At 43.1% G+C, this 19,255-nt stretch overlaps 1 pseudogene; it reads right to left on the bottom strand.

Moving 5' to 3' along the window:
* Positions 1–587: 587 nt before the first annotated feature.
* Positions 588–960, bottom strand: LOC116861549 (annotated as a pseudogene).
* Between the last annotated feature and the right edge of the window lie 18,295 nt (positions 961–19,255).

Here is a 19,255-nt window from a genome sequence, read left to right as displayed (position 1 = left end):
CACAATACGCTTATCCATTCACTTTGTTGATAGGAATTTGGGTCATTTCCAGTTAGGTCTATGAGGAACAAAACTGCTATAAACATTTGTGTATAGGTACTTTGTGGACGTGTTTTTCATTTCTCTTGCAATACTCCCACTCAGAAAAGAAGGCTATTTGGAAAGTCTCATGTTACAGCACATTCTTAATTATTTTATTCTGAACTACCAAGCACTTCAGGTGGTGAAAGATTAATTAGCTTTTAATGATATCAAACAAGTAATAATATTTAGATATGCAACAGCTATTCCTGATGGAAATGGTGAGAGAGATGGGAAATGGAGAGAAACTTATACATTTAGTAATTTGTCCTAAAAATATGACTTTACAATTTTCTCTGTTGTATAACAGAATAAACAAGCATTTTCAATACAGTTTGAAAAGCAATAGAGCTCCGTATGAATATCTACTGAAAAATGGATAATATGGTATATTCATACAATGCAATATTAAACAGGATGTGAATAAGCTACAGCTACATGCAACAACATAGACAATTTTTTTTTTGAAGACTTCAACTTCTTATTGAACAGGTTACAGAAGAGGTTTAGTCAAAAAGACCAAAGCGCATGTTGACATCAGTCTCCTCTGAGTCTTCTTTTTTGCTTCCACTTTCTTCTCTTCAGTGGGGGCAGACCTGGTGGAGGGAGCAGGACCCCCTGCTGATGCAGCAACAACTGCTGGGGTGGGTCCCCAAGCCCCTACATTACAGATGGGGCTCCTGATGTTGACATTGGCCACGGCTTTTGCAAACAAGCCAGGCCAGCAAGGTTCAACATTTACATCTGAGGCTTTAACGAGGGTATTGATCTTATCCTCTGTGACTAGAGGGTATTGATCTTATCCTCTGTGACCATCACCTCATCATCGTGTAGGATGAGGGTTAAATGGATGCAGGCAAGTTGCAAGAGGGAGGCCATAGTGTGGGCAAATGCTGAGCGAGCACTGCCAAGTGTGGGGCTAGTCACCAGATCAGGAGAGGGCCTCACTCCAATGTGGCCTTAGCTTCCTTGGAAGGACTGAGCACCTTAGGAGCAACTGAGCAAAAAAACAACATGGATAAAGCTTATAAGGAAAATCATCTTATATTTCAGGTTAATCTTATATTTAGTCATCGATGGTATGTATGTTCTCCACTTTTCATAGAAGAGTGACACATCCATAGGCCCTAAGGAGTAGCCCTGTACAGTCATGTTATAGCATGTCAGCTTTCCCACCCCACCACCCACCACACACTTACTTGGGGAAGAGATATATGTCTTACCCAAGAGCAGCCAATACATAATTAAAATTAATACATGCAATCCATGATAACTAAAATTAAAACAAACACATGCAATCTGTGCTCAGTGGATTCCATGCTCATTACGAATGCCAGAGGTAATAACAAATTCTGTCTACGGGAGCTTCTTAGTGAAGGTATATCTAAATGGACCCTGAACAAAAAAGAAACATATGCAAATACGACTGAGACTGAAAATAAAACTTACTGACTCATATTACTAAACTAGACAAAGAGAAACAAAGTATACTTTGGTATAAGGTATATAACCAGGATTAAATATAACAAGCCTAACTCTGTATGCATTTAATAACAGAACATCAAAAACTGATAAAACTGAATGGAGAAGTAAGTAAATCTACAATTATAGTAGAGATATCAATATCCCTCTCAATCGCTGATAGAACAATTGGTGATGGTAGCTAAAATTAGAAAACAGAAGAATGAAACTCGACCATTCTCTCACACCATACACAAATATAAACTCAAAATGGATGAAAGACCTCAATGTGAGACAAGAATCCATCAAAATTCTAGAGGAGAATATAGATAGTAACCTCCTCAACATTGGCCACAGCAACTTCTTTCAAGACACGTCTCCAAAGGCAAGAGAAACAAAAGCAAAAATGAATTTTGGGGGCTTCATCAAGATAAAAAGCTTCTGAACAGCAAAGGAAACGGTCAATAAAACAAAAAGGCAGCTCATGGAATGGGAGAAGATATTTGTAAATGACACTACAGACAAAAGGCTGATAACAAAGATCTATAAAGAACTTCTTAAACTCAACATCCAAAAACCAAATAATCAAGTCAAAAAATGGGCAGGGGCACCTGGGTGGCTCAGTGGGTTAAGCCTCTGCCTTCGGTTCAGGTTATGATCTCAGGGTCCTGGGATCGAGCCCCACATCGGGCTCTCTGCTCGGCGGGGAGCTTGCTTCCCCCTCTCTCTCTGCCTGCCTCTCTTCCTGCTTGTGATCTCTCTCTCTCTCTCTCTCTCTCTCTCTGTGTCAAATAAATAAATAAATAAAATCTTTAATTTAAAAAAATAGCTATTAATTTAAAAAAATGGGCAGAAGACATGAACAGACACTTCTCCAAAGAAGACATACAAATGGCTAACAGACACATGAAAACATGATCATCATCACTAGCCATCAGGGAAATCCAAATCAAAACCACATTGAGATACTATCTTACACCAGTTAGGATGGCAAAAACTGACAAGGCAAGAAACAATAAATGTTGGAGAGGTTATGGAGAAAGGGGAACCCTCTTAAACTGGTGGTGGGAATGTAAGTTGGTACAGCCACTTTGGAAAACAGTGTGGAGGTTCCTCAAAAACTTAAAAATAGAGCTACCCTATGACCCAGCAATTGCATTACTGGATATTTACCCCAAAGATACAGATTAGTGAAAAAAAGGGCTACATGCACCCCAACATTCATAGCAGCAATGTCCATGATAGCTAAACTGTGGAAGGAGCCAAGATGCCCTTCAACAGATGAATGGATAAAGAAGATGTGGTCCATCTATACAATGGAATATACTCAGCCATCAGAAAGGATGAATATGTACCATTTACATCAACATGGATGGAACTGGAGGGGATTATGCTAAGTGAAATAAGTCAAGCAGAGAAAGACAATTATCATATTATTTCACTTATTTGAGGAACATAAGGAATAGCATGGAGGACATTAGGAGAAGGAAGGGGAAAATGAAGAAGGGAAAATCAAAGGGGGAGATGAACCATGAGAGACTATGGACTCCAGGAAACAATCTGAGGGTTTTAGAAAGTTGGGGGTGAGGGGATGGGTTAGCCCAGTGATAGGTTTAAGGAGGGCACATATTGCTTGGAGCACTGGATGTTAAATGCAAAAAATGAGTCATGGAACACTACATCAAAAACTAATGATGTACTGTATGGTGACTAACATAACATAATAAAAAAATAAATAAAACAAATAAAAACCACTATACGAAGGACACCACCTTCCACCAATGATGAGGCTTTCACACCCAGCCAATAACCTGGTGATCTAGTTCCAAAATCCTTTTTTAGAGTCTGTTCCTAGGAATATTCTCAGTATTTACTGTCCTAGCCATATTCCCCAGAAAACAGATCTGAGACAGGGATTCATATTGCAGGAGCCCACCTGTAATGAGAGTGAGAGAAGCAGTGTCAGGCAGACAGAGAAGTGATCCAGTTTTGACAGAGGCCTCTGTTGATCCCATGCAAAGCTAGAAGACCCTTAAGAGTTGTCTCAAATTGAGGCCTTTGTAGCTCCCACATCAAACAGGCATTGGTAGAGAGGTGCCTCCAAGGATTATGTGACCTTAGGCAAGACAGCTCCTTTCAGCTGAGAGCAATTCTTAGGCAGGGCCTTCCTGTGAGCCAGTGAGATAGGAGCCTCAGTCCTGAAAGGGGATGTGGACAGGGCAACACCGTATTCACTGCAAAAGATCTGAACCTTAGTGTTTTTACATTTGAGACGTCTATTAGACATCCAGCTGGAGATGCCAAGTAGCCTGGAGCTCAAGAGAAAGGTGTGGGCCCGAGACAAATTTGGAGTCCACAGCATTTAGGTGACATTCTAAAACCATAAAACTAGGTGAGATGACCAGGGAAATTAGAAAAGAAGTCGTTCAAAACCTGGACCTTGGAGCACTTCCAGATGAAGAGGTCTGGAGGAAGTGGAGGAACCAGCCAACATAATAGAGAAGGAGCAGCCAGTGAAGGAGGAAGAAAGCTAAAAGTGTGTTACCAGGAGGCCAAGCACAGAAGGTGAGAAAGAAATAACCAATGATGTCAAATGCTGTAGATAGGTCAGGGGAGAGGAATAAGATGTGTCCATTGGATCTAGCCATCTGGCAGCCACTGGTGATCTTGACAAGAGCAGTTTGAGTGGCAGAGTGGAGGTGGAAGCCTGACTGGAATCAGTTTATGAGAGAATGGGAAGAGAGGAACTGGGTGCATTAACAATTAGCTGACTGAGGCATTTGCTATAAAGAGAAGCAAAGAAATGTGGTGCAGATGAAAGGGGCATGGGGTTAAGAAAGGCAAGGGTGAAAGAAATGAGGTTTTTCAAAGATAAATGACAGAACGCATATGATGAAAATGACTGGTCACCCAGGACAATTGATAATGTGGGAGGAAGAGGGGGTAATAGAGTGATGGCCTTGAGTAGATGGTGTAGTGTGGGATGTGGTACACAGATGGGAGAGTTGGTCTAGTTAGGAGTGTAGGTCTTTCAACCGGGGGAATAGTAGGGAGGCAGAATACATGGGAGTTGGTAGGAGTACTGTGGAAGTTCCTTTGATTATTCCAATTTTCTCTGTGACACAGGAGGTACTAGGATCGGCTGAGAGTGGGGACTGGGGAGATGCTGGATAAGAGTAAATGGAAGAGAGATGTAGTTTGATAGCTGGGCAGCATCGATGCCCACTTGAGGTCTGTGGTCATTAATTTAAAGGGACAGTGATGAGCATGACTATTTCCTCATCACAGCTATTCATCCATGTAGTGGGGATAAAATCAGTGCCCCCTCTTTGGGTTGCTGGAATGATTTAAGGAGTCAACATTTTAAATATACAGTATCACTTAAGTGTTCTTATGATCCTGTAGAGTACATTGTTATCTTGGGTACATATCTAAATTTGATCACAAATGTGTTGACTCATAGAAACTCAAGGTTAAAAACCATTGAGCCCAACCACTTAACTGATACTTGAATTGTATCCACATTGCCTTTCCACGTTGCCTTTCAGCCTTTGTCTGAGCCACTCAGGGACAGTACATGTGCTATGCAGTCATTTCATCTTTGGACATCTGCACAAATACGGAAATCTGCTCTGTAGTAACCTTCACCAATATCTACTCATTTAGGCCACCCTGAAGAGAGCATCCCTGTCCACGTGCCTCTCCCTTCTATAAGTGGTCCTCATCAAGTCTGGCTGTAGACTGGACAGTAGTCCACACAGTCAATCTGGACATTCAGTATGCTCCCAACCTTTCTTTCCTTAGAGGAATCATGAACATTTGCAGAAGAAAACACTTCTGTTTTTTAATTCTTCTCACCTCCTGGAGCCACATTCCCATCAAAGCTTCAGACTTGGTTACCTTGCTTACCTCCTCAGTGAGAAGTGTGTGATCTGCTTCTGCCTAGTCTAGAACAATTCTTCATTACTGTGTTCTGGAGAATTCCATAAGATCTCAGTGATTATTCCATGAAAAATAGTTTTAGGTAGTCAAATAGCTTTGGAAAACTGCAGACAAAATTAAACAGTTTTCTCATGTAAAAGTATGCTGACATGTACTATAAATTCCCAAAGGGGAGCTGTAATGAATTTTCTAAATGTATAGGTTAACAAATGCATTTTGTTGTGGTTGCTTCTTTTCTGGGACTAGCATTCCATAGAACAATCTTTGGGAAGTCTCGTCCAGGGAATTCATCTCAAACTTAACTATTATGTGACATATAAAATATTAACTTAGATTACTTTATTATAAAATTACATAAATATGTACACTCATAAAATTAGGGGTAAACTCCACTCCTTATGCATACAGCTCTCATATAAATTACTATAAAACCAAAATCAATTTACAAATTAAATATAAGCAAACCCAGTAAAATTCAAATTGACTGCATTAAGTTAATGTGACATGTAGTATGGTTTTGTTTAAGCAAAATCACCAATGCAGGGCTTTTTGGTAAAAACATAACATCTTATTATTAACTTGGTTTTTCTGACTTTGTGCAGAAAAAAAATGATATGAATCATCATATCATTGCTGATAAATTTCTTTTTTTTAAATGGAGCTCATTTAACCACAGGTTTATTTTTGGATGGCTCAATCAATGTAGGGGTGCAGCCCTCCCAAATAAAAAACTGTAATTAAAAAAAATTCTTTTAAGCAAATTAGTTATCGCATATCGACTTATTTTCTGCCATTGAACTGTAGTAAGTTAGTATGAGCAAAGCATACAAGGAAAACACTTAAAATATGAATACTATACAAATGCTATACTCACTGACATGTGCAGAATCTTTCAAGTTTGACCTTTCTATTTTTCTCTGTCACATGGTAGTAAAGAAAATTTTCCCAGTACTTTTACTTTCCTGAACTAGCAGAAACTTTCATTTATAGATGATTTGGAAGTATTATTTGGCCTTCACTTGGCAGGAACATGATCACAAACAGACACAAACCCAGGCACCAAAATCTGAAGGCTTTATTCATCTTTTCTGTCTCAGTCGGCTAAGCATCTGCCTTGGGCTCAGGTCATAATCACAGGGTCCTGTGATCAAGTCCCACATTGGGCTCTCTGCTCAGCAGAGTGTCCACTTCTCCCTCTCCCTCTGCCTGCTGCTCCCCGTGCTTGTGCTCTCTCTCTCCCTGTCAAATAAAAAATAAAATCTTTGAAAAAGAGAGAGAGAGAATCATCCATAATTCAGATTATGCTTGTATTCATTTTTAGAGATTATTATAAAAGTAGAACAGATGAAGGGAAAATAGAGATTAGGAACTGCTAAAATGCCTGCATTGCTCTTTGCAGAGAGAGTTGGTCCACAGACTCTCTTCTCAACACAGGGATGAAGAGAAACGGCTTGGCTAGGGTCCCCAGTTCCTGCTTTTTTTCCTTTATTGTTCCTTCCCCTCCCCGCAAACAATAGAAAGGAGCAATGAGGTATGTTTTGACATTCATTCACACCAATGTGCTACTTCTGTTGGCAGTTTTAAGTTTTAATCCATTATTTATTTATTTAAGTATTAATCCATTATTGTGGAAGGAAAGTCTTTCCCTATCGCTAAAGGAAGTTCAAATTCAGACTCCCTGGACTGGAGGAAGAGACAGGATTTGGGGATGGAGAGGATACATAGGAGTGATTCTGTGCTTGGAATTTAAACTATATTTAGGAATAAAATTGAACAGAATATAAATCTAATCTGAAATCTAACTTGCACTTGCAGGTTTAGGCAGGTGACCCGGAGAAAGCTACTCTTGCAGACACTCTCATGTCCCTTCTTCCCAGTGTCCTCCTCTGTCTCTTGCTCTGGACATCAGCTGTCTCTGGCTTGGGTTTCTCTTCCTGTCTGCCTCTCCTCTTTCTGAAGCCTGTCAGTTGCCTCTGTCCCATCTCACCACCTCTTCACCCAGGTAAGGAAAACATGCTCTAGGACCCCTCTGCTGTGGGACTGGGAGGCACTGCATTGACTTGAAAAGTACATGAAGGGAAACTCACTTCCAGAAGGTCAAGGGCTGAGAAGTAAGATGCATGCCATTTGTCTTTCATGGTGTGGGCAGTAATAAAGATACTAAGATGCTAAAGATTGAAAACACAGAATCTGGTCTCCAGGTACACACTGATGCTCTTTACCACTAAGAATGCTGGGCGGTGGGGCACCTGGTGGCTCAGTTGAGCATCTGCCTTTAGCTCAAGTCATGATCCTAGGGTCCTGGGATGGAGCCCCATATTAAGCTCCCTGCTCAGTGGGGAGCCTGCTTCTCTCTCCCTTTGCCCCTTCCCCTGCTTGTGCTCTCTCTCTCTCAAGTAAATAAATAAAATCTTAAAAAAGAAAAAAAAAAAAAAAAGGAATGGTGGGCTGTGCTGAACATCTAAGTGAAAATATGTCTTGAGGATTTTCTCTGGCTAGTAATCTCACTCATTCAACTGGAATTTCTGGTCTAAAGAGCTCTAAATGGCCAATATTCCACTAGAGTCAGGCATGGCAGGATTCTTGCCTTTTCTTGAAGAGGAGAAAAAAGCGGAAGAAGAAGGTGACCATAAACTGGGGTCAAGAGCGTGCACCTCATCATTTCACACAAGGCATGCTCCTAAATTCTTTCTGTACAATGTTCATTGTTTTCCCTTCTCATTTTTATTTTTTTTATTTTTTTTAAGATTTTATTTACTTACTTTACAGAGATCACAAGTAGGCAGACAGGCAGGCAGAGAGAGAGGAGAAAGCAGGCTTCCCACTGAGCAGAGAGCCCAATACGGGGCTTGATCCCAGGACCCTGGGATCATGACCTGAGCCAAAGGCAGAGGCTTTAATCCACTGAGCCACCCAGGTGCCCCTCATTTTTATTTTTTAAACTTTTTTTCCTCATGCTATCAACAAATATTTATTAAGCCCCTTTGATGTTCAAAGGTGAAAAGTCTCATCCTTCTCCTTGAGGGACTTTCAGTCTAGAAGAGGAAACAAACAAACAAAAAAACTGAACAGCAAGGCAGCAAATAATTACGATATGTGGCCATTCCTTTATTTGCTCCAGGCTTGTGCAGCCATCCACATCCCCGTTATCTCCACAAAGCAAAACCCCTCCTCTTCTCCTTCTGCCAAGATTCTACAGTCTTTGCCTAGTATCTTGCAGAGAAGGACACTTAGTGTATACATTTGTGATAATGAAGATATAGACCTTTATGTAAGGACAACAGATCCATCTATGGGTTGCAAGCTCTCTGCACAGGGGTGGTATCTAACTGTCCACTTCGCACAACACGAGGTTACTGGAAAGGAAGGGCAGTAACATTCCCCTGCTGCCACCTGGTGCTTTATTTACACTAAGTTAGGATCCCAGCAGTGGATAAGGCAACTGAAAATCATCTACCATGCTCAACCCTAATATGAAATCCCTGTCCTCCCCCCTAACACATGTGCAGGCACACGTGAATACACACTCACCATGCCCACATACACACGTCCCCTCATTGTTTCCAACTCTGCCAGCCCAGAGCAGGCTTTCTGGAAAAGTGTGTTCAGTTAAGACTGGCATGGGGAAAGGTGCCATGACTGGAAAATGTTTTTCCTCTGGATGACAAAAGCGCATGCTGGGATGAAGAACCCAACTCTGTAGAGTTGGGAGTTAGTGAAGTAAGCGGTGTCCACCAGCTTGTCGGTTAGTTCCTCACCAAATATTTTTGAACACCAATTTTGTGACAGGCACAAGGAAAGGCTCTGGGGAATCACTGGTGAGCAAGATGAGTACATTTTCTGACCTAAAGGGGCTTACAGTAGAGTGTGGAGAGTCCTGTAAACTCTTTTTTTTTTTTTTAAGATTTTGTTTATTTATTTGAGAGAGAGCGAGAGAGCACAAGCAGGGGAAGGGACAAAGGGAGAGGGAGAAGCAGGCTCCCCACCGAGCAGGGAGCCCCATGTGGGGCTCAATCCCAGGGATCATGACCTGAGCTGAAGGCAGACACTTAACCGACTGAGCCACCCAGATGCTATGAGTCCTGTTAACACTTAACAAATAAATAAAATCATACCAGGCATGTGTAAGGGCTAGAAAGAACACTAAATACGGAGATGTGACTGAGGGGCTGCCTCAGTGAAGTGGCCAGGGATGTCTGCTCAGAGGAGGTCACATTTGAGATGAAGAGGTGACGCTGATGATGGGGGGAGGGGCATACCAAGATCTGGGGGAAGAGACTCTGAGGCAGAGAGGCCCACACAGGCCCTGAGAAGAGAAAGACTGTGATATCTTAAGGACAGAGGAAGGCCTGGGTGGCCAAAGCAACATGAGATGAGTGATGGACATGTGGAGGAAGGGGAGGCTGGCGAGAGTGGCAGGGTTGGATGGGCAGACGCTTGGGAAACAGCAAAATAAGGCCTCTAGATTGGATTCTATGTGCAAAGGCAAAACTGCTAGATGGATTTAAGCAAGGGGTGCTCTGCTCTGCTTTTAGGAATGATTGTGGTGGAGGATGGATTCCAGGAAAAGTGTGGAAGTCTGAGACTTCCAGGAAAAGTGTGGAACTCTAAATGGTTGTGGCTGTAACCTAGGTAGAGAGAGGATGATGTGCTCTAGCAGCCAGTGGAGATAGGAGAAGTGTCAGCTTTGAGATATATTTTAGAGGTAGAGCCAAAGAGTTTATTGAAAGTCTAGATGATGGGGTGTCAGTGAAAGAAAGGGCTTTCAGAGTGCACGGGTAGAGGGTGGTACCATTGACTAAGGTGAAGAAGGCTGAGATGTGAGAATATATTTGAGAGTGGGGAATCAATAGTTCTGTTGGACCATGCTACATTTGAAACATCTGTTAGACTTCCAAATGGGATAGATAGGTGGGGTTAAGTCTGGATCTCAGGGAAAAGGTGCAATGAAGAAGTGGGCATCTTCCCCATGCAGATGGTACATGTGGCCATGTTTGCTACCCGTACTCTGCTTATAGCTTCAAATAATATCTTTACCCAACATCCGCTATCGCAGCTCTCAGAAGAGCATGTTTCCCTTGGCAAGAATAGCAAAGGGAAAGATCGGATGGGATGGTAAAAATCAGCCATTCTAAAGAAGCAGCCACTCCAGGAATATGCATAAGATGTCAGACTTTGCAAAGGTTCTACCTCCGAACCTCTGATTTTCTTGGTGAGGAGTTCTGTGTGCAGAGAGGTGAAATGACCAGTGATGTCACATAGTTGGTGCACACACAGCAGAGCCAAACTTTGAACCTACGTGTGCTGGCAACCAGCACTCCCTCTGACGCCAAGAGGGCCTGATGGTACAGAGCTGGTGGGATACAAACAAGGGCGGGTATATGTACATCCCACAAATGGATTTAAAATGAAATTTTTAATCTGTATGTGGGATTTTCATTCTTTATCATTCAAGATTGAGTGAGAGTTCCAGATCTAGCATAGAACAAACAGGACCAAAAGTTTTAAAAATAGCAAGCTCTAGAAACCAGTCTCTTCATCTCTGTCTCTAGGGCCTTTCTGAGCCCCATCATCTGTCTTGGTCATCAGCAAAGGCCTTGGGACACAGAGCTCCCAGACGCCTTGGAAGTCCACATCTGCCCTTTGTGAATATGGCAACGGGAAGGCAAGGCGCCACTCGGTGTCCCACAAAGCACCACTAGAGGGCTGCAGAGACTAGCTGTGACAGGTACAGCAGGCCGGCCACCAAGACCAAGACGGGAGAACCAGCACTCCCTCCTTTGAGGCGAGGGAGGAAATTGGAGCCTCAGAAAGGTGAAGGTCATGGGCTGGAGAGTGACAATCACAAGTCTATCACAGGTCCTCTGGTTCAAAATTTGGTGTGAAGGTTTTAGAGCCAAGAATCCCAGGTTTTGCTGTGTCCCATTTTGTGTCGTTGGTCCAATGGCCCAGCTTGTCTGAACATCAGTGTCCTGGTCTGTACAATGGGCACTAGTGTTTCTGCCATGCCGTGTATCATGTTACGTCGGTAAGCTGGCAGGCGGACAGGCCTGCCACTTAGGAAACATTTGCCAAATGCCCAGGCCTTCCTCTCTTCCTGACGAGGCACTGGGTCCTCTCTGAGCTAGCTCATCCTCACAAAGCAGCTTTAAGTCATCACCCCCAAAGGATCCCATCTGGTTGTTTTCCCATCTGGAAACAGTACTATAGAGCACTTAAAGAAACATAACAAAGAAAACCGTAGAATGTATATGTGTTATGTATCTTTTTAATTTAACAAGGTGGCTGGGAAAGAGTGTGTCTTCCTTTTCGGTGTCTTAGGATTTGGATCCCAGGATCTTTTCACCCACCCCCAATCAGTGGGTATGTGTGGAGCTCCTTCAACAGACAAAGGAGTGTGGGGGATTTAGAACACCAGGGAGCCCTGTCCCCAATGGCAACCACCATTCTGCTCCAGACATTGCTTGTATCACATTGCTTATTTACCTTAGCTCGTTTCTTCTCCCAGCCATCCTCCAGATCAGGTTTTCTTGGCTTGATTTTAGAGATGAGGACCAGAAAGGTTAATTCACTTGCCCAAGTCCAACCAGCAAATAAGTGGCAACGCTGGAGTGTAAGCTCAGCTCTGCCTATGCTTTCACTGTACCCCTTTTCTTGAAAGTGCTTGCAAAAAATGGGAATGTGGGAAGGGCCATGAAAAAAAGGCTCCCCAGATTTCTGAAGGGAGTGGCTGTTCCTGACTGAGGAGTCTGGAAGGAATTCTGGAGGAAAGCTCAAAGTGGACAGGCCTAGAGGTGGGGAAAAGGAAGAAGGACTTCCCACACACCTATTTGTAGTAAATTGATGTCTTGCAACATAGTGTAGGGGCACCTGGGTGGCTCAGTCAGTTAAGCATTTGCCTTCGGCTCAGGTCTTGATCCTGGGGTCCTAGGATCGAGCCCTGTGTCGGGTTCCTTGCTCAGCGGGGAGCCTGCTCCTCACTCTGTTCCCTGTGCTTGTGCTCTCTCTCTCTCTCTCTCTCTCTCTGACAAATAAATTAAAAAAAAGAAACATGGTGTAGTTGGTGTATGAGAGAAAGACTCATGCGCACACACATACAGGCACACATGCATGCACTCACTCTTGGGCAGATGGAATACTCTAAAAGAATCTTCCTGGAAGAAAGTAGGGGTCAAAAGCTGAAATGAAGAAATCTCTTTAAGTTGGAGTCGTAACACTCATGCGCTTTCAGGACCAGCTCACCCAGGAAATTAATTTCACGTTGAGTTGTTCTATTAAAAACCCTGACTGAACTGTCTCCACAAGGTAAACAGCGGGAAAGCCTCCGGGAACTTCCTAAAGCATGTAACATAGCCAGAGGCTGACCTGACCTAATTGGCAGAAGGAGATCAGAGGCCAGGGAAACCCAGTTCTCTTCCACCTACCACAAGCCTGGCCAGCTGCCACTTAGGGATGCCAGCCCAGTGGCCAAACAGCAGCTGCAAGGCTCCCCCTCATCCCCTGCCCCTACTCCAGCCTTCAGAGGCTCTGCCCACCAGCATGTCAGTCACTGTGAGCACCTTCCTAACATGAAAGTCCAGACGCTCTTGCAAAGCAATTCTAGAAATAAGCAGGCACCTGAGTGTAAGCCAACACAGGAAACATCCTTCCTTCCGGTACAAAGCATACTCCTCCAAAGGGCAGGGAGAGGAAGTCATAATTAGAATCATTCATTCATCCAGCAGAAGTGAGCCCCTGGCTAGGAGCCAAACATAGTTCTTAGTCCCAGCTGCACAGGAGAATCACCTGGGATCTTTTAAAAATACCAACATCAGGGCTCCACCCAAAACCAATTAAATGAGCCTATCTGGGAGCGGAGCCCAAGCCCCGGTATTCTTTAAAAGCTCTCTGGATGATTCTTATGTGGTTGAGAACCACTGCATTACATATCATGTACAACAAAAACCAAAATCACTGGTCAGGCTGCGAGGAGCTTGCAGGTCCACCGAGGCCTAAAGTTTGCAATGGGTTTTTTTCCTGCAGGTGACCTTGACTGATCTTCGCAACCAGCCTGAGTTAAAAAGAAAACCACAGGCCCAAAATGGCATCGCTTGGGCCAGGCCAAGTCACCAAACCCCAGGTTTAATACTTAACCTAATTCCAGTTCCAACCTTCCCCCAGAAATGTAAGTGTTAGCCTGTCAGTCAGGAATTTTCTGATAAACACCAATGAGATAATTTGTCACAGAGGTCCTCTCCATCTCCTGAAGGAACATGAGGTAATCCGCCTAATAAGACCCCCTACTTTTCCCCCTAAGGGAATGTGATCTTTCCTGGAACAATTGTTTCTTTTCTTTTGCTTATAACTTTCTTTCCCCACTGTCCTTCCTATAAAAGTCTTCCCCATGTCCTACATCTCCTTGAAGCACCCCTGTACTGGGTTAAACAGGACGCTGCCCCATTAATGAATTGGTTAATGAAGCCAATTAGATCTTCAGATTTACTCAGTTAGGTTTTGTTTTTTCATGCCTAGGAGAGTGCTGGTATCACGCATTTTGTAGATGATGTAGCTGAGGCTAAGAGGGAGCCTCTGTGCCCAAGGTCACGCAGCAGGTAAGCAGCAGAATGGGCACAGGAACTGGCTTTTCTGATTTCAGGACTCTTGCTCGATGTCACTGAGCCATGCACAGAGGAACTGGACTTGAGAAGAGGCTCAGTGCACATTGTAACTACACCATGGCAGGGGTCAAGGGCCAAGGAAACACATGGGTGCGAGTATTATTAGAGGGACCTACTCGTCATAGAAAAAAAAGTCCAGTACCAGTTGCTGTCCATCAGTGTTCCTATAACTGAGTCTATGTTGATCAACTGCTTGTTTTTGTTTTAAAGATTTTATTTATTTATTTGACAGAGATCACAAGTAGCCGGAGAGGCAGGCAGAGAGAGAGGGGGAAGCAGGTGCCCCAGTGAGCAGAGAGCCTGATACGGGGCTCGATTCCAGGACCCTGGGATCATGACCTGAGCCGAAGGCAAAGGCTTAACCCATTGAGCCACCCAGGCGCCCCAAATCAACTGCTTATTTATTTCACCATTTTCATTAAGGACTTTTCTAGGTAATAGAGCCTGTGGCCAGAATAGTAAGTAGACACTTAAAAGATCGCCTTGCCAGGCCCAACAATTGGCCTTGGGATAGGTTGACAACCCCTAAGAAGAATAAAATTTATTGCACAAATTCTTAGGTTATGAACAGTAATACTAGCAAGTTTGCTGACTTGCTGGCCATGAACTAATGGTCAATAGATGTTTGAGGGGCAGCCTGCATTAATAGAAAGAAGAGGGAGACAGGTGCACCCCGTGGCTAGACTTTGAAATCGAATTCCCTCTCTGGGTGGCAGTTTCAGCCTTATAAGAACTTTGCTTCTTTGGGTGACACGCACATAGTTTTGCCTACTCAGGAGTGGGCTCTAACATTTCCATCGTGGCCTCAGAAATATTGAGTCATTTGGGAAGCAGAAATTGCTACTCTTCATAACCAGATTTACTAGCCCTGTGCAATTTGGCCTGGACTTATCTCTCATCTGCTCTTCCCACTACTTCTTCACTCCTGGGGTCTGTCACCATTAAAAGGCAATCCTCTCATTTTGCAAATGAGGAGACTGGGATCACAAGAGACACCTGGCCAGAGCCAAATGAAGAGTGGTAAAGCTAGGACCAGCCTTAGCTTCAGCCCTTGCTTCCGTCCTGCTTTAGGACGGAAGCAACAGGACTGACCAGCATTTGCGTGTGTAGATCTCAAAAGCCTAACTAGAGAAACTCAGTTACCAGTCTCATTTGTGTAAAATACAGTACTCTACCAGGCTCATTTTATTTATTTATTTATTTATTTTAAATGCCTTTTTTTTTTTTTAAAGTAATCTCTATACCCAGTATGGAGCACAAACTCACAACCCTGAGATCAAGAGTTGTGTGCTCTCCCAACTGAGCCAGCCAGGCACCCGCTCCACTGGGCTCATGTTAGTGGCCTTTATGCATGGGTTCAACTTTAGGCAACATCACGGTGTAAGCAGAGCTCATCTTATAACCCCTCACCTCTTTCAGGTCAAGAATAAAAAAGCAAGACATGCTAATATGCATTGCTAACACCTCAGTATAGACAAAACCCATATCTGTTTTTTAAAAAAGGATTCACCTTGTATGTAAACCATACTTTAGTGATAGATGAAAGAAAGAAAGAAAGAGGAAAGAAGGGAAGTAGGAAGGAAAGAAGGAACGAAGGAAGGGAGGAAGGTAGGGACGGAGGGAGGAAGGGAAGGAGAAGACAGACCCATTTAGGAGAAGAATAAGAAAAAAAAGCCTTTAACAGCAGCACTCTTGGTCTTTGATATCTGTACTCAGACCTTCTTGGCTCCTTCAGTAACAATAAAAGTATCAATAATCAACATACCATTTACTGAGCACCCACTTTGTTCCAGGTGGTGTAAAATATGTTTTTATATATATTTAATGCTTTATCCTCATGTAAAGCAGGTCTTATTTTTTCTATAAGCAGATGAGGAAATTCAGACTCAGAGTGGACAATAGCTTGCACAAGTTCACACAGTGAATAAGTACCTGAGCCGGGATCAAGTGTGCCTGCTCAAAAGACAGGAACTTTGTACCACATACATAAATGACAGGCACTTCTCCTCCTCTTGCTCTTACATGAACAAGTTTCCAGAAACTGTGGACGTGGCAGGGGCTGCACACAGATTCCAGGATGCACAAGGGAGAAAAGCACCAGCCCCTAAGGGCTGAGCATCTTGTAGTTGCCTTCTAATTCCCCCCTACCCCCAACACTCCTATCCCTACCATTCATCTCCTCGTTAGTCATAGACCCTGAAGGGTGTGAGGGAAACACACAGTTTGAGCACAGCCTGGCCCAACCCTGGAATGGAGCCTGATGCCTGTGACATTCATCAACTGGTTAATTTCAGAAAGGCATCCATTTGCACCAGCTGCTTAAAAACCTCTCTGCCCTCAGGAGACACTCAGCCAATCACAAAGCAAAAGCAGGGAGTTTTTCTGGTAACCATGTTCAACCTGGTGTCTGTCTGCTGCTTGTTTGGTTGTATAATTTCACTGAAGCTCAGGAGAGTGGAGAGTACAGTTAAAATGAATGATCTTATTTCCTGTAAATTATTATTCTTATGCTTATGGCTCACATTTTCCTTAATGCACATGGGCCCTATTAACCTATGAGGATGATGATGATGATGGTCATGATAAAAATGATGGCTATTGCTCTTTATTTGCTGAGAGATGCCTGGCTGTTCCCGACAGATTCTCTCCAGGTGGCTGCATCTCATGTTGTATGTTTGGAGAGAGAGGAGAGGGAAAGTCCCCACGGGGCTGGGGTCTGTGCCTAAACTCAGTTCAGGTTCAAGCCTCAAGTGAGAAATTCCTTTTAGAAGAGATTGATCAATCATTCACCTAGAGAAGGACATATTCCCCACCAATTCCCAGAATTCATTCTCAGGTCCAACCAAGAGACCAGATGGTTGTGGTCACAGATTTGGAATAAGGGCATGGGATGTCCTCAAGGGTGAGGGTGGGGATTGTTGAAGGCCAGCCCTTTCTCTACAGCAAATACTTATCAAGGTCCTTCATTGTACCAGGCACTGGACCTGAATGACCTCAGACTCTGCAAAAGCCCTAAGAGAAGGGTACCAGTTATCAACCCCATTGTGCTGGTGGTAAGGTAGAAGCTTGAGAGGTCAGGTTACTCATTCAAGTCCAAGTGCATCTATCAACAAAGCTGACACTCAGCCACCTGCTCTGTCCTCTGTCTTAGGTTAGGGCTGCTTAAAGACCTGGCAGCATCTGTTCACTATGGGACCACCTTCTCCCCTGTATCGTCCCAGAGACTTCTGATTGACTTTCGCTTACACATTCCTTTTTATGGTTTCTATGTAAGCCAGCTATATGGCTGCATTTGACAGTTTATATTTTTGTTCCAAACTCAATGATAGAGGGGCACCTGGTGGCTCAGTTGGCTAAGTGACCTACTCTTGATTTCAGCTCAGGTCTTGATCTCAGAACTGTGGGACTGAGAACCCCAATGGGGTCCGTGCTCAACAGGAATTCTGCTTGAGACTCTCTCCCTCTCCTTCCACCTCTGTCTGGCCCTCCCCCTGCTGGTGCACACACTCTCTCTCTCAAATAAATAAATCTTCAAAATGCATAAATAAACTCAATGATAGATAAGAAAAAGAATTTTTAAGTCAGGCCAGAAAAAAATACGTATAATACACACATATTAGAAAGAAGTTGACGGTCATAGTAGGGAAGGAATAACATAAATGTGCAGATGCTGCATTCATTCACTTATTCAACAATAAATCTGTGCAGAGTACCTACTGTGTGCCAGCTACTGAGTGCTTAGATGAACAGGACTAGTCTATGCCCTCAAGCTTCCCACAGTATAGCAGGGGTGGGAATGGGAAACACTAATGATCCAACGTTCAGGATATTTGGAAGCAAAGGAAAATGCGTGACCTGACCTTTCCAAAGCCTCTGGTTTGGGAAGGGGGCCTGAGAAGGCTTCACAGTGTTTTTTAAGTTATATGCAACATCTTCATTTAACATATTAATAACAACATAAGATCAGTTGAAGAAGTTCATATTTTAAGTCCATGTTTGGACAAAAATGTCTTAATACGGAAAATATAGATGATCCTCAAACAGTGCAGGGATTGGGGGCACCAATGCACTGTGCAGTCAAAAATCCACACATAACTTTGGATCTCCCAAAACTCTCCTACTAATAGCCAACTACTAATACTACTAATGGCCAACAGTAGTTGGCCAGAAGTCTTATGGATGACAGTTAACACATATTTTGTATATTACATGTATTATATACTGTATTCTTACAATGAAGTAAGTTAGAAAAAAAGAAAATGTTAATGAGAAATCAAGGAAGACAAAATACATTTACAGTGCTGTACTGAAAAAGTCCACATACTGGAGTGTCTCAGTGACCTGAGTGACTTAGGCGGTTAAGAATCCAACTCCTGATTTTGGCTCAAGTCATGATCTCAGGGTCTTGAGACTGAGCCCTGCATCAGGCTCAAATGGAAATGGGGCCTGCTTAAGATTCTCCCTCTCCCTCTCCCTCGGCCCCTCCCTCCCCTTCTTGAAAAAAATAAATAATAATTAAAAAAATAAAATTAGAAGAAAAAAACCGGCATTTAAGTGGACCTGCACAGTTCAAACCCATACTGTTCCAGGATCAACTGTATTTGGAAATGTTAGCTTAGAATTGACTAATAAAATATGCTGAAGTAGAATTTTAAAAAAATAATAAACTAACATGTATGAATTCAGGCACTAAACTAAGCTCTTTATATGTATTTACTCATTTAGTCCTCACTAGAACCCTAAGTGGTAAACATGAATACTATTCCCATTCTACAGACTTAAAAACTGAATCACAGATTGATACAGAAGGCCAAGTGATAATGATTATCTATGATGTACCTGGGTACTAAGGTTAGAGCAAGAATTCAAGAGGAGAAACCAAGGGGTACCCAGGTCGCTCAGCCGGTTAAGCATCTGCCTTTGGCTAGATCATGATCCTAGGGTCCTGGGATCAAGTCCTGCATCGGCTTCCCTGCTCAGAGGGGAGCCCGCTTCTCTTTCTTCCTCTGCCTGCTGCTCCCTCCACTTGTGCTTGCTCTGTCTGTCAAATAAATAAAAATCTTAAAAAAAGAAAGAGGAGACATCAGGTTTGAATTAGGACAAGACTGTGCCAC

Source organism: Lontra canadensis, unplaced genomic scaffold (assembly GCF_010015895.1).
Source record: "Lontra canadensis isolate GAN:19392208 unplaced genomic scaffold, GSC_riverotter_1.0 scaffold200, whole genome shotgun sequence".
Classification (NCBI taxonomy): domain Eukaryota; kingdom Metazoa; phylum Chordata; class Mammalia; order Carnivora; family Mustelidae; genus Lontra; species Lontra canadensis.
The sequence above is the reverse complement of the archived record's forward strand: the minus strand, read 5'-3'. Positions and strand labels throughout refer to the sequence as shown.